Genomic DNA, 11975 nt, shown 5'->3' on the forward strand with positions numbered 1-11975 from the left:
ACTGGTGGCAAGTGGTCTGGGAAAGACGTATATAGACGTTTTTGAACAGGTTAAGAGCATGAAGATAATTGTGTCCCATGTAAATTCTCACTAAAGGGTGACCTCAGCAGAGGGGGATTTTAATAATCTAGTGGATGGGATGACCTGTTTGTGGAGACCAGTCGTACTCTTTCCCTCGCCATTCCTGTCATTGCCCAACAGGCTCATGAGCCAGGTGGCCATAGAGGCGGGGATGGAGGTGGTGCATGGACTTCTGCTCAGCAAGGCCCTACCTGGCTACAACCAATCTGCCGGTAGCCAAGATGGACGCTAAGTCCCCCATCTAGCCCATTCCCAGGGAGCTCAGCTGGCTACTTGGTGGCAGGTTCAGTAGACCTCTTCCATGGCAGAAGGGTCAGCACTTTCTTTTTGCCAGTTTGAAGCTTCTCTAGACATGGATTTGCCTTCCCCGCATGCAGGGCTTCTGCTAAACCTGCCATCTGTTCAAGTGGCCAGTGCCTTCCCCACCATCATGTACTCCCCACAGCACTCCTGATCAAGGAGCTTACTTCACAGCAAATGAAGTGTGACAACGAGCCCGTGCATGTGGAATTTACTGGCTTGTCATCCTCCCGTTGTACTGGATTGAATGGTGTCCACCAAAATGTATGCTCTCCTGGAACCTGTGAATGGGACCGTACTTGAAAATAGAGTGTTTGCAGGGATAATCAGGTTGAGATGAGGTCACACTGGACAGGCTTCCAAGAAGAGGGACATCTGCACACAGATACAGGGGAAGATAACCCTGGGAAGACGGAGACGGAGGCTGGGCTCCTGCTGCCAGTCATCAGAGAGCAGAAGAGGCAAGGAAGACCCTCTCCCAGAGACCTCAGAAGGGGCACGGCCCTGAGGACACCCGATTTCAACTTCCAGCTCCTAGAACTTGAGAAAGCAGGTCTGTGTCATTTCAAGCCATCCACTTTGTGATAATTTGCTACAGAAGCCCGAAGGAACTGATAGGCTCAATATCCTCGAACAACTGGCTTCAGACACCAGCAGAATGGCCTTTTGTAGACTCTGTGACAGTGCCAGCCACGTGGCAGGCCTGGGACAATGTCCCACAGCACTGTGGAGGACACATTAGACTTTAAACTGGAGTCTAATATATGGCACGGTTTCTGCCGCCAGGATCAGCCCTGTGGCCCTCTGGCAAAATGGTGGCTTCCCCTCTCCACGGCTGCCTGTCCTGCGGGCCCAGAGGTCTTGCTTCATGTGGAGGATAGTAGATTTCCAGGGCTTCCATAAGAAGCTCCCACAGCATAAAACAGTAGAAGTTTATCCTCTCAGCATCCCCAAGACTCCAAGGCTGACATCCAGGTGTTGGCAGGTAGCTTCCTTCTCAGGTCTCTGGGGGACAATCTGCCCTGTGCCTTTCTCCTAGCTTTGGAGCTGCCAGCACCCGGGTGGTCTCTATCCTGAGCTGCATTCCTCCATCCCCCCCCCCGCACCCCAGTCCCTCCTCTGTGCCTCTGTGGCTTCGCAGGGCTTCTAAGAAGGGCAGACTTTGCCTCCCAATCATTGGACCTAAATCTGCAAAGGCTTCAAGTTCCAGATAAAGAAACACGATGAGGTTTGGACGAACATGAGTTTGGGGGGTACTGACTGTATCCCCCAAAAGTTCTATGTTGAAAATTAAATCGTCAAATTCGTATGTTGGAGGTGGGGCCTTTGGGAGGTCATTAGAGTTAGAGGAAGTCATGAGGGTGGTGCCCACAGGACTGGTGGCTTTACATAAAGAGGAAGAGAGATGGGAACCTAGAGTTCCTGGGCCCTTGTCATGTGATGACCTCTTTTCTGTTATGACACAGCCAGGAGACCCTCTTGACCAGATGCTGGTACCTTGACATTGGTCCCCCCAACCTGCAGAACCGTGAACTAAATAAACCTCTGTTCTTTATAAAAACACCCAGCTTCTGGTGTTCAGTGAGAGCAACAGAAAATGAACCAAGATAGGGAAGCATAATTCATCCAACAACAGGAAGGGACACTTCCACCAGAAGGCCTAACAGCGGCTTCATGGAACTGGCAGCGAAGACCGCTGTGGGCTGCTTGGAGTGCCTGGTACCTCTGACTGACAGGCGGAGAAGGGAGTCACTATCTAGGCTGCATTGACTGATCTTGATCACCAAGAGGACCTTGGGCTGCTGCTATCCAGTGGAGATAAGAAAGAGAATGTCTGGAATCCAGGCGATCCCTCAGCGGATCTCCTAGTGGGGCCACAGTGTTGTTATCATCTGCAGGAAACCAGCAGCCCAATTCAGGCAGGACTGCTCATGGCCCAGACCCATTAGGAATGAGGGTTTGGGTCACCCTAACAGGTGGAGCCCCACTGGCCAGGATGCTGGGCGAAGGGCAAAAGGAATGCGAAATAGGCGGTGGGAGAAGGAGGTTCTGAATACCAACCACGGCACGTGACCAGCTTCAGAAACAAGCCCTGCAGCTGTCACGAGCCTGCTGTCCTTATTTTGTAATGTCACAAACTTACATGTTTACATACATCTGTACATGCACCTATTTCTCCCATCCCTCCTCATCTAACATGAGACGTATTCACAACAGTTAACCTACCTTGCAGTATTTAAGGATACTAGGGAGAAGAGTGGCCGTCACCCAAGGACTTGGAATCCTCTTCTGGGCAGCGGGCTGGCATGTTTTCCATTGTGCGCAGGACAGGCGGATCCTGTGAGCTGGGTACCTGGAATTGAATCCTGAAGCGCTTAACCGCAGAGCCACATCCCCAGCTGGTCTTATATTTTATTTGGGGGCAGGGTCTCACTTAGGTGCTCAGTGCCTCTCTCCGTTGCTGAGGCTGGCTTTGAACTTGCAATCCTCCTGCCTCAGCCTCCTGAGCTGCTGGGGTTACAGGTGAGCACCACAGCACCTCGCCAGGAGTTTTGTGTGTCAGGTGGGTCGGCCCTAGGTGTTGTGACAGTGGCGTTCCACAGATGTGAGGAAATCTGCACCCAGCCAACTGTCAGTCGGAAGGATAATCTCCCATTACCTGGCGCACCTCATCCAGTTAGCTCAACGTCCTCAGTTATAAAGCTGAGGCTTCGTCGAGGAGAAGCCCTTAAGCCTGTGACTGCAGCCCTGGCACCTGCCGAGTGACAGCCTTCCCCTGTCATTTCCCAGACAGCTTCCACGGTGTTCTGAGCCGCTTCTGAGAATACACACCTGCACAGCGCCTCGTGGCTTCCTCTTCCCTGGCCGAACCTGGCTGCATGCGTGTCCCAGCTCCAGAGCTCATGGTGTCCAGCTCCTCGTCCTCGCGTGGCACGCTCCTGGTGCAGTGGCTCCGGGCAGGCTGTGTCACCGTTCAGAGCTGGGGCCTCTTCTCCCATCTGTGCCCGAGGCCAAAGACATGCGGGGCAGCTCCAGGGAAGGCCCTGGTCCCCACCGCAGGGAGCAGCTGGGCCCCTGGAGGCAGAGGCAGGCCTCGTGGGAAGGGCGTCACTGGGTGGAGTCATGGGATTGACGTGGGGAGAGCACCTGGGCGTGGGGTGCAGGTAGCTGTCTCCAACTTGGTGACACCTGACAGTGGCGCCACTGACCTGGCCGTGGGGCTGGACTCTGGGATGCCCACTGTACCCACGAGGGCGTGCGCCTGTGTGCGTGGGTGCTTACCTCACATGAACGTCTGCCCGCTGGCCGGCTGGCCATGTCTGCCCATTTGGGTTGGAAGCTAGGGGTGCCTGTGTGCGTGTGGGGGCAGAGGAGCCGGGTGGTTGTGTCTAGGTGGCATGTGCCAGTCGGGCACTTGTACAATAAACAAGAGCCAGTGCTGAGGACTCACCGGGTGCCCCGTGCCCCTAGCCCCCAGCCCCATGGAGTTCACATCCTGGTGAGCCTTTGGGGTCCGGAGGGTGACTGGAGCCCTGGGAGGGTGAGTCCATGGTGAGTCCACGTGGCTGCGAGGCCACATGCCAACAGGAAGGCAGGTGGCCTGGTCTGATGACACCCTTCTGGCTGGGGTTGGCCTGACAGGGAAGAGGTTGCCCCAGCAAAGGACAATGGGGGTGGGGGAGGAGGGCCCTGGCTGTGAGGCTTGGACAAGTCGTATGACCCTGTGCCTGCTGCTTCCCCACCTAGGACCTGGATCCCTGTGACATGTAAAGCCTGCTCTGCAGCCACACAGGGCTCAAAGCTCCAAGGAAATGGTGGCATGCTTTCCCAAAGTGACAGAGTCGCGCAGGTGCAAGACGACGTTAGGCAGAGGCACACTTCATCAAGTGCATTGCCTTTAGATGTGTCAGATAAAGTGTTTTTTTCATTTAAAGTGAGGGCGTCATGTTCCGCTTAAGGTTCATTTGAGTGAACAGGCTAAGTAAATACGAATCCCCTGCCTCGGGGCGCAGTCCCTGAAGGACGGACATGCAGGACGCAAGACCCACTGAGCACTCTGTGGACACAAGACCCACTGAGCACTCTGTGGACACAGAGCCCAGGAGAGGGTTTCTGGATGTGAGATTGACAGCAACGCGACTGCGCATTTGGGCTGGAAGCCGGGGGTACCTGTGAGCGTGTGGGGACAGAGGTAGTTGGGTGGTTGTGTCCAGGTGGCATATGCAGATGTGCACATTGAACACACACACACACACACACACACACACACGTGCACATGGCTTTCTGCATGTGGAGTGCAGGGTCCCCTTCTCCCAGCACTATCCAGAACGACTGGACTGGGCAGGAAGCCTGGGGCTGGCTGGTCACCAGCCACCAGGGGGCAGCAGATGGCTGGGCAAGGGCTGCTTCTGCCAGCCCTGGGTTCCTCCCAGGCAGCCTCTGGCTCTTAGGCTCGGCACAGGGTCCACCAGGGTCTGCTCTGAGCCTGACAGCGAGGCCCTGCCTGCATGTCCCCTGGCCCTCCCCCAGGCCTCTGTGTTGCCAGCAGCCCCTGGCTGAGGCTTCCTGGAGGGCTGGGGTTCGGGAAGCAGACTGTTGTATGTGTTGGGACCCGGGGGCAACTCTCGCTGGTCTCCTGGGCTCTTGGGGGGCAGGGTCCCTCTTGCCCAAATGGTCTAGATTCCTGAGACGCTGATCCTCTGGGAGCAGGGATGGCTTATTGGCTCTGTGGGGTCCCTCTCCTGGGTACTCTGTGGCCGCCTGTCTCCTTCCCAGCCCTCGGCCTGCTCAGACGCTGCTGGTCTGCAAGGCTCTTGCTGGGCTCATGGAAAGTGGGCCCCTCTGAGCCTCCAGTGTGGGCAGCTGAAGCCTAAAGCCTTTCCTTCTTTTTTTTTTTTTTTTGGTACCACGGATTGAACCCAGAGGTGCTTAACCACTGAGCCACATGCTGAGCCCAGTCATTTATTTATTTTTAAATTTTGAGACAGAATCTAAGCTGCCTAGGGCCTCACTAAGGCCGGCTTTGAACTAGTGATCCTCCTGCCTCGGCCTCCCGAGGGCTGAGATTACAGGCACGCACCACCTCGCCTGGCTACCTTAAAGCCTTTCTGGTGGGATGCCCTCTGTCCAGGATGGCCACTGCCCCTGCCAGTGTGAACGGGCCGTGTGCAGCCGGGGGTGTCAGCACAGCCCAGCAGGACTCCCTGGCCCTCCTTCCTCCCTCTGACCTGCAAATCCTTACTGAAGCCTGCTCAGGGCGGGTCCTGTTCAGGGCTGTCACCTTCCAGGGAAGGCTGTCTCCTCTGCTGCCAACCTCAGAGGACCAAGCCTTGCTGAGGCACCTAGTGCTGGTGGGCAGCAGGTTCCTGCCAGCCCGGGCAGGGTGGCGGTGAGCCCCTGGGAAGAGGCAGAGGACTGTGGCCCAGTGTGGTGCTTAGCTCTTCCCAAGTACCAGCTCCTCTTGTCCTCACACCACCCGGGGATGGAGATGCTGAGGCTCAGAGGTTCAGGGGCTCCTCCTCAGGGGTTCAGTGACTGCCCTCTTTAGAGAAGGCACAGCGGGCTGGGCGCGGTGAAACACTCCTGTAATCCCGGCAGCTTGGGAGGCCGAGGCAGGAGGATCTCAAATTCAAAGCCAGCCTCAGCAACAGCGAGGCACTAAGCAACTCAGTGAGACCCTGTCTCTAAATAAAATACAAAACAGGGCTGGGGATGGAGCTCAGTGGTTGAGTGCCCCTGAGTTCAATCCCCAGTACCCCCCCCCCCACAGAGAGAGAGAGAGAGAGAGAGAGAGAGAGAGAGAGAGAGAGAGAAGGATCAGTGGCCTCCCTCTGCCTGTGCCCAAATGCTGAGGAACCAGGCAACCCCTGGGCCTCAGGGTGCCTTAGCTCCCCATGCCTGCCCCTGTTCATGACCAAGTGAGCCAAATGTGTGTCCTTCCCGATAACCCTCCACACAACTACAGAACGACGTAATGGGGTCTGGGGCTCCGTCGTCATGGTCTGCTGTGGAGAAACAGTCGTGTTGAGGACATTCACCTTCACGGTGCTGTTTGCACCTGCGGATTCAGCCAACCTCAGATGAAAAAAAAAATGCATATATTTTTAAGCATCACATTCTCACAGGCCTGGCCATGTAGACAGGCCTACAGTGCTGGCACCTGAACTGCCTGTACGTCGGCTTCTGTCCCCTTGCCCTTATCCCTTACCCAGTACAGCAGAACTCTCGCCCACACGGTATCCACATTGTCTGATGCCTCGCGTACCTGAAAGTAGACGGGAGGAGCTGCCCAGTTCACATGCAAATACTACCCTGAGGATTTTCTTTTCCACAGGGGTCCTGGGACCAATCCCCTGGGGTGACTCAGGGATCATTACACATACTGTTTTCCTTTGATGACACTGTGGCAGGCTGAATGATGGCTCTTAAAAACAAAGATAGCCCTCCCTAATCCCTAATCCCTGGAACCTGTGAATTTACCTTATAGAGGAGAAAAAAAATTTTTTCACAGATATGATAAAGTTAGTGATGTTGGGTTGAGGTATTATCCTGAATTAGCTGAATGGGCCCTAAATGCAGTTACAAATATCCTTATAGAAGTCAACGTGACCATGAGGCAGAGATTGGAGTGATGTGGCCATAGTCCAAGGGGTTCTGGCAGCTACCAGAAGTGGAAAGAGGCAGAAACTGGGTTCACCACACGGCCCTGCAGGCACCCTGATCTCACCCAGGGCTATTGGTTTCAGACTTTTTAATACATTTAAAAATATATATTCTGCACTCTGGAACTGTGTGAGCACAAATTTGTGTGGTTTTAAACAATGGAGTAATTCGTTACAGCAGCCACAGGAACCTAATAGAGACTTCAAATGACTGGAGCAGGCATGTTAGCAAATAATAAAACCATAATTTTAAAACAGCAGGACATGGAACAGCACTTTTGTAAAAGATATGAGTGCGCATGTTCCCAGGCACAGAAAGAAAAATACTGGGCAAATCAAAACCAGACGCAACATTACCCAGAAATCCATCCTTCTAGCAGTTTATCCTAAGGAACACTTAACCCCGGCTGCAGGTAAAGGCACAGAGCCGCTCATCAACCAGGACACTTCATGGGACAAACAGGGAGGCAAGAGATATTTAACTTTGGGGTTTGGTTCAATAAATCATAATGTAGCCACTGAGTGGAATGCTGTGTGAATTATTAAAGATCTTGTATAATGGCCTTTATTTCTGTAAAGGGATTGTCATGAGATGGTAGGTAAGAAGTCACTTATAAAAGAATCTGCGTAGTGTGATCCCATTTAAAAGTAATCACCCCCCATAAGTGCAAGGAAAAGTGTTCAAAGGGCCACACCCAGGAGTAAAGTGGTGTCACCGGGTGGGGGACAATCATTGGTATTCTGGGGTGTAATTTCCAGCTACCGATGTGGCATTCCTGAACACACCACTAGTCGGAGACCCAGGGTCACACATCATTACTCAGTTAACCCCACCATACAGAGAAGACCTCAGGGTAGAACTCTCACGTAAACGGGCCACCTCCTCCGTCTACTTTCAGTTACGCGTGATGCATAAGACAACGTGGATACTGTGTGGGTGAGAGTTCTGCATTGATAGAAGCAAACCGTAATAAAAGCACAAATTAGGAGAGAGAAGATTTGAGTACTAGCTTTGTTTTTAATATAAAGCATCTCATAGTAATTTGTATGATTTATTTATTTTCTGGTACTTGAGGTTGAGCCCAGGGGTGCTCTACCACTGAATTACACTCCAAGCAAATTTTTTTTTTTTTTGGAGACAGGGTCTTGCTAAGTTGCTGAGATCGGCCTCGAACTTGCAATCCTCCTGCCTCAGCCTCCCAGATTGCTGGGATTACAGACTTGTGCCACTGCGCTGAGTTTGTATAATCTGATTTTTGATAAGGCTCTGTCTAATAATTGCCCTGCAGAATTCCTGAGAATTTCACAGCTGACTCTCACAGGTAGCCCAGCCCCGCCCCCGAGCTCCTGGAACTGAAGGGGCTGTCCCCTGGTCCCCCAGGAGCTGCAGGCCTGAGACCCTAGCTGGGAGGGAGCAGTGACGGTGGCTGGGCTCTGTCAGTCCTGAGTTTCTCCAGGTCGGTGACCTACCCCAGGAATGCCCAGCCCCTCCCGCAGGCCCTGGTTGTAAACAGAAAGACGGCTCCTCCTGTCCCAGTAGAAGGCCAGGTCTCTCCCTGCAGCCCGGGGGGTGACCTTCCTGCCCCAGTTGGCTGACCCCACATCCTGCCTCCCTAGAGGCCTGGTGAGTCCACTTTCTGTCACTAATAGCACAATGCCCGGCTGGAGAAGGGGCAGAGAGGATAGGTTCATCTGGGCTCACATTCTGGACCAAGGACAGAGAGGCAGAGAGAGGTCTTGCTTCTTCCTGCACGTCCACCCGCGTTCAGCCACGGGCCTCCTGAGGGTCTTGTCTAGTCCTGATCAACTCTCCCAAGCCCCATGTCAGGTGACGCCCCTGCCTTCTCCAGACTCCTGAGGGGGGCCGGTCGCCCAGCGAACTTCAGAGGGACAAACCACATTCACACCACAGGACAGGCCGCCCAGGGTGACCCTTGGAGACAGATTCAGGGTTTCTGGGAGGGCCATTGTACCCACCCCTGTCCCCGGGTGGGCCTCCCCCGGGCTGTGGCCCACTTTAGGCTATAGCTGCTTTTAACCCAAGTCCCCCCCAGGCCTGGGGGTGTAGGGCCCAGCACCCCAAATCACTGGACACAGTGTCTTCCTCCAGGGCCAGTGGCCAGGTCAGGCCTTCTCCCCAGCCTCCCCATGTAAGTCCGTTTCCCCGTGGTGTCCCCTGCCCCTCCGGCCCGAGGCCACGTGCTTCTCTTCTCCATCACCAGCAGCTACTCCCAGGGAGTCCTGCCTGGTCCTTGCGGTTGTGTCCCTTGTTGACACAGGGCCCATTCTTGGATGAAAGGAGGTCCCCCGTGGTGGGACGGGAATGTCCCACCTGGGTCCTGGGCCCCGCTCTGCCCCAGATCCTCTGGACCCGACCTCCGACGCTGTGGATTTGGCTTCACGGGGTAGGGGAGGAGGACCTGGGGATCAGTGGGCCGTCACCCTGCTCTGCCACGGGACAAGCTCAGCCATCGAGCTGGGACAGGCTGACTGGAGCCTCAGGCAAGAAGAAAACTCAGCAGAGCTGATTTAGAGATTCGGTCTTTACAAACTCCACTTTGTTCCTTAGGGATAATTCGCATTCATTTAGATTTTTCTGGGGACGGAACATACACGACAAGACGCACCATCTCAGTCCCTGTTACGTGGGCAGTTTTGTGCCATCGATGACATTCCCATCGTGCATCCCATTTTGTTCATCCTGCAAAACTGAAAGTCTACACCCTTCAACAAGGACTCTCCGTCCCCCTCTCCCAGCCCCCAACCTTCTAACCTCAGTTCACCTCTTGACTGTGTTGACCCGAGGTTCCTCTGTAAGGGGACCTGTCTTGCTGGGTCCGGCCTGTTTCGCTTAGTGTAAGTTTTCAAGGTCCATCCATGTTAGAGTGTGTGTCAGGATTCCCTTCCTTCTCATGTCTGTGTAATATTCCATTGTACATCTACACCACACTTTACCTTCTCCTCCAGAAAGGAGTGGAGGGCTGGGTACATGCCATAGCGTGGATGCCCTGGGAAAGCACCCTAGTGAAGGAAGCCAGCCACATGTTACATGACTCCACTTATAGGATTGTCCACAAGAGACAGATCCACAGAGACAGGAAGCAGATTGGAGAAGGAGGAAGGATTGGAGTCCCTGCCAACGGAGTGTGAGAATGTTCTGGAATCCGACCAGCCGCTGCCCCGCATTGTGAAGGTCCTAAATACCTTCTTTAAGAAGTGCCCACTTTAAGATGATCAACGCAGTCATTTTAATTAAATGGTAAATTTAATTTCACCACCATAAAAAACTGATTAAAAAGAATAAAAAGGATTAAAGTAGATTATACCCCAAAATGCCCCGGCTGGAAAGAGCTGATACCTTTAGGATCATTGCTGAGCCCGAGGCCCAGGGTCCTGGCTTCTCTGGGCGGGAGGTGGCTCTGACGTTGTTCTTGTCTGTGGGCAACTCCAGCTAGGGCCAGGCCCCTGGCCAGGCTGCACGAGAGGGTGGGGCCTCCTCCTCGCCTCCTCGCCTCCCCGCTGACCACCAGTGGCTGACCACCAGTACTGGCCGGGGCACTCCCGGTCATTGCCCTTCCCTGCCACGGGAGTGGAACAGCAGCGGGACAATAGCTCCTGGGAGGTCCCGCCAGGCCTGCGGATGGGGTGTGGCTACATGGCTGCCCTCCAGCCCTCACCCCAGAGACCCGTGGACACCTGACCTCAGCTAAGGGGAAAGCGCGTCATTTTTTCTGGGTACAAACCTCCAAGGCTGGGTGTCCCGGTGAAGTAGACCAACCTCTCTGAGCTGTGGGAAATGTGGGGCGCAGCCTGCTCCATACATGCTCCTGACTGGGAGCAAACACGGGCAGGGTGACCCTCTGAGAAGGAGCTGGTGAGTCCACTCCGTCCACCCTGCCCGGCTCTCCCTTGGGGTGTGAGGCCAGGCCCATCCTGACCGCCCTGGCTCCTTTCCCTGGGCTTCAAGGAGGAGCTGCCAGTCAGTTGATCCCAGTTGTCACAGGGGACTTGTTGGCCCCGGATGTGGGTAACATACTGTATGGTGCAACTTTTGAAAGATAACACGTCCGCACGACAAAACTCAGAGACCAGAGAGCCCAGCCCTTTCTTCTAAGACCCAGGTCTTCCCAGACACCAATGCCTCTGGGGGGGAGTGCCCAGGCTCAGCACCGAGAGCCCAGGGCTCTCCCAGTGCACGTGCACCCACCCTGCCCCAGACAGGCTCCCTGTGCCCCGGAGGCAGGCACCCCAGACCCTGGGTCTGCACCTGTGCGGTGTGTCACCTGCCACTGGGCCCCCTGGGCCCTCCTCGCAGGGGTCTGTCCAGCCGCAGCATGAGTGCGTGTGGCAGGTGAGAAGCTGCTCCTCCCGCTCTCCTTCCCCTGAAGCCCAGGACAGGGGACCCCGGGAACCCAAGTGGTCCACACCCAGGAGAATCCGATTCCAGGCAACTGTCATTGCACACACAAAAACCGAGGCCGGGAGGCAGCCTGGGGACCCAGGGATGGCCTCTAGGGGAGCCCCTCAGCAATCCAACCCTAAAGACAGGAGATGGGGGAAGCTGAGAACCCCCAAGGGGGGGCAGAGACCTGGAAGCCCAAGTTGGGGCTCAAGAGAGAGCCCAGGCTGGAGACGCCCTCTCACCCGCTGCTGTGTGACCATGGCCAGTTCTCCTGGCCTCTCTGTGTCTTAGACTCTTGCTTAAGACAAAAGGGAGGCTAAATGCAAAGATTTCTAAACCAGAATATCCCCAAAAATGAGACACAGGCCACTGGGGCAGGGGCTGCAGATGGAGGATGGGGTTGTATTTCAATCTTTCAAGTCACATCAAGAGGAAGGTCAATGCCAAGTTCTTGGCCTTCCCCCACATGCTCTCCCTGGTTGGCAGGCCTCTGGCTTGGGTCACTGTAGGGCAAAGGTATCCGGAGAGAA

The sequence above is a fragment of the Marmota flaviventris genome, chromosome 18 (genome assembly GCF_047511675.1).
Source record: "Marmota flaviventris isolate mMarFla1 chromosome 18, mMarFla1.hap1, whole genome shotgun sequence".
Lineage (NCBI taxonomy): Eukaryota > Metazoa > Chordata > Mammalia > Rodentia > Sciuridae > Marmota > Marmota flaviventris.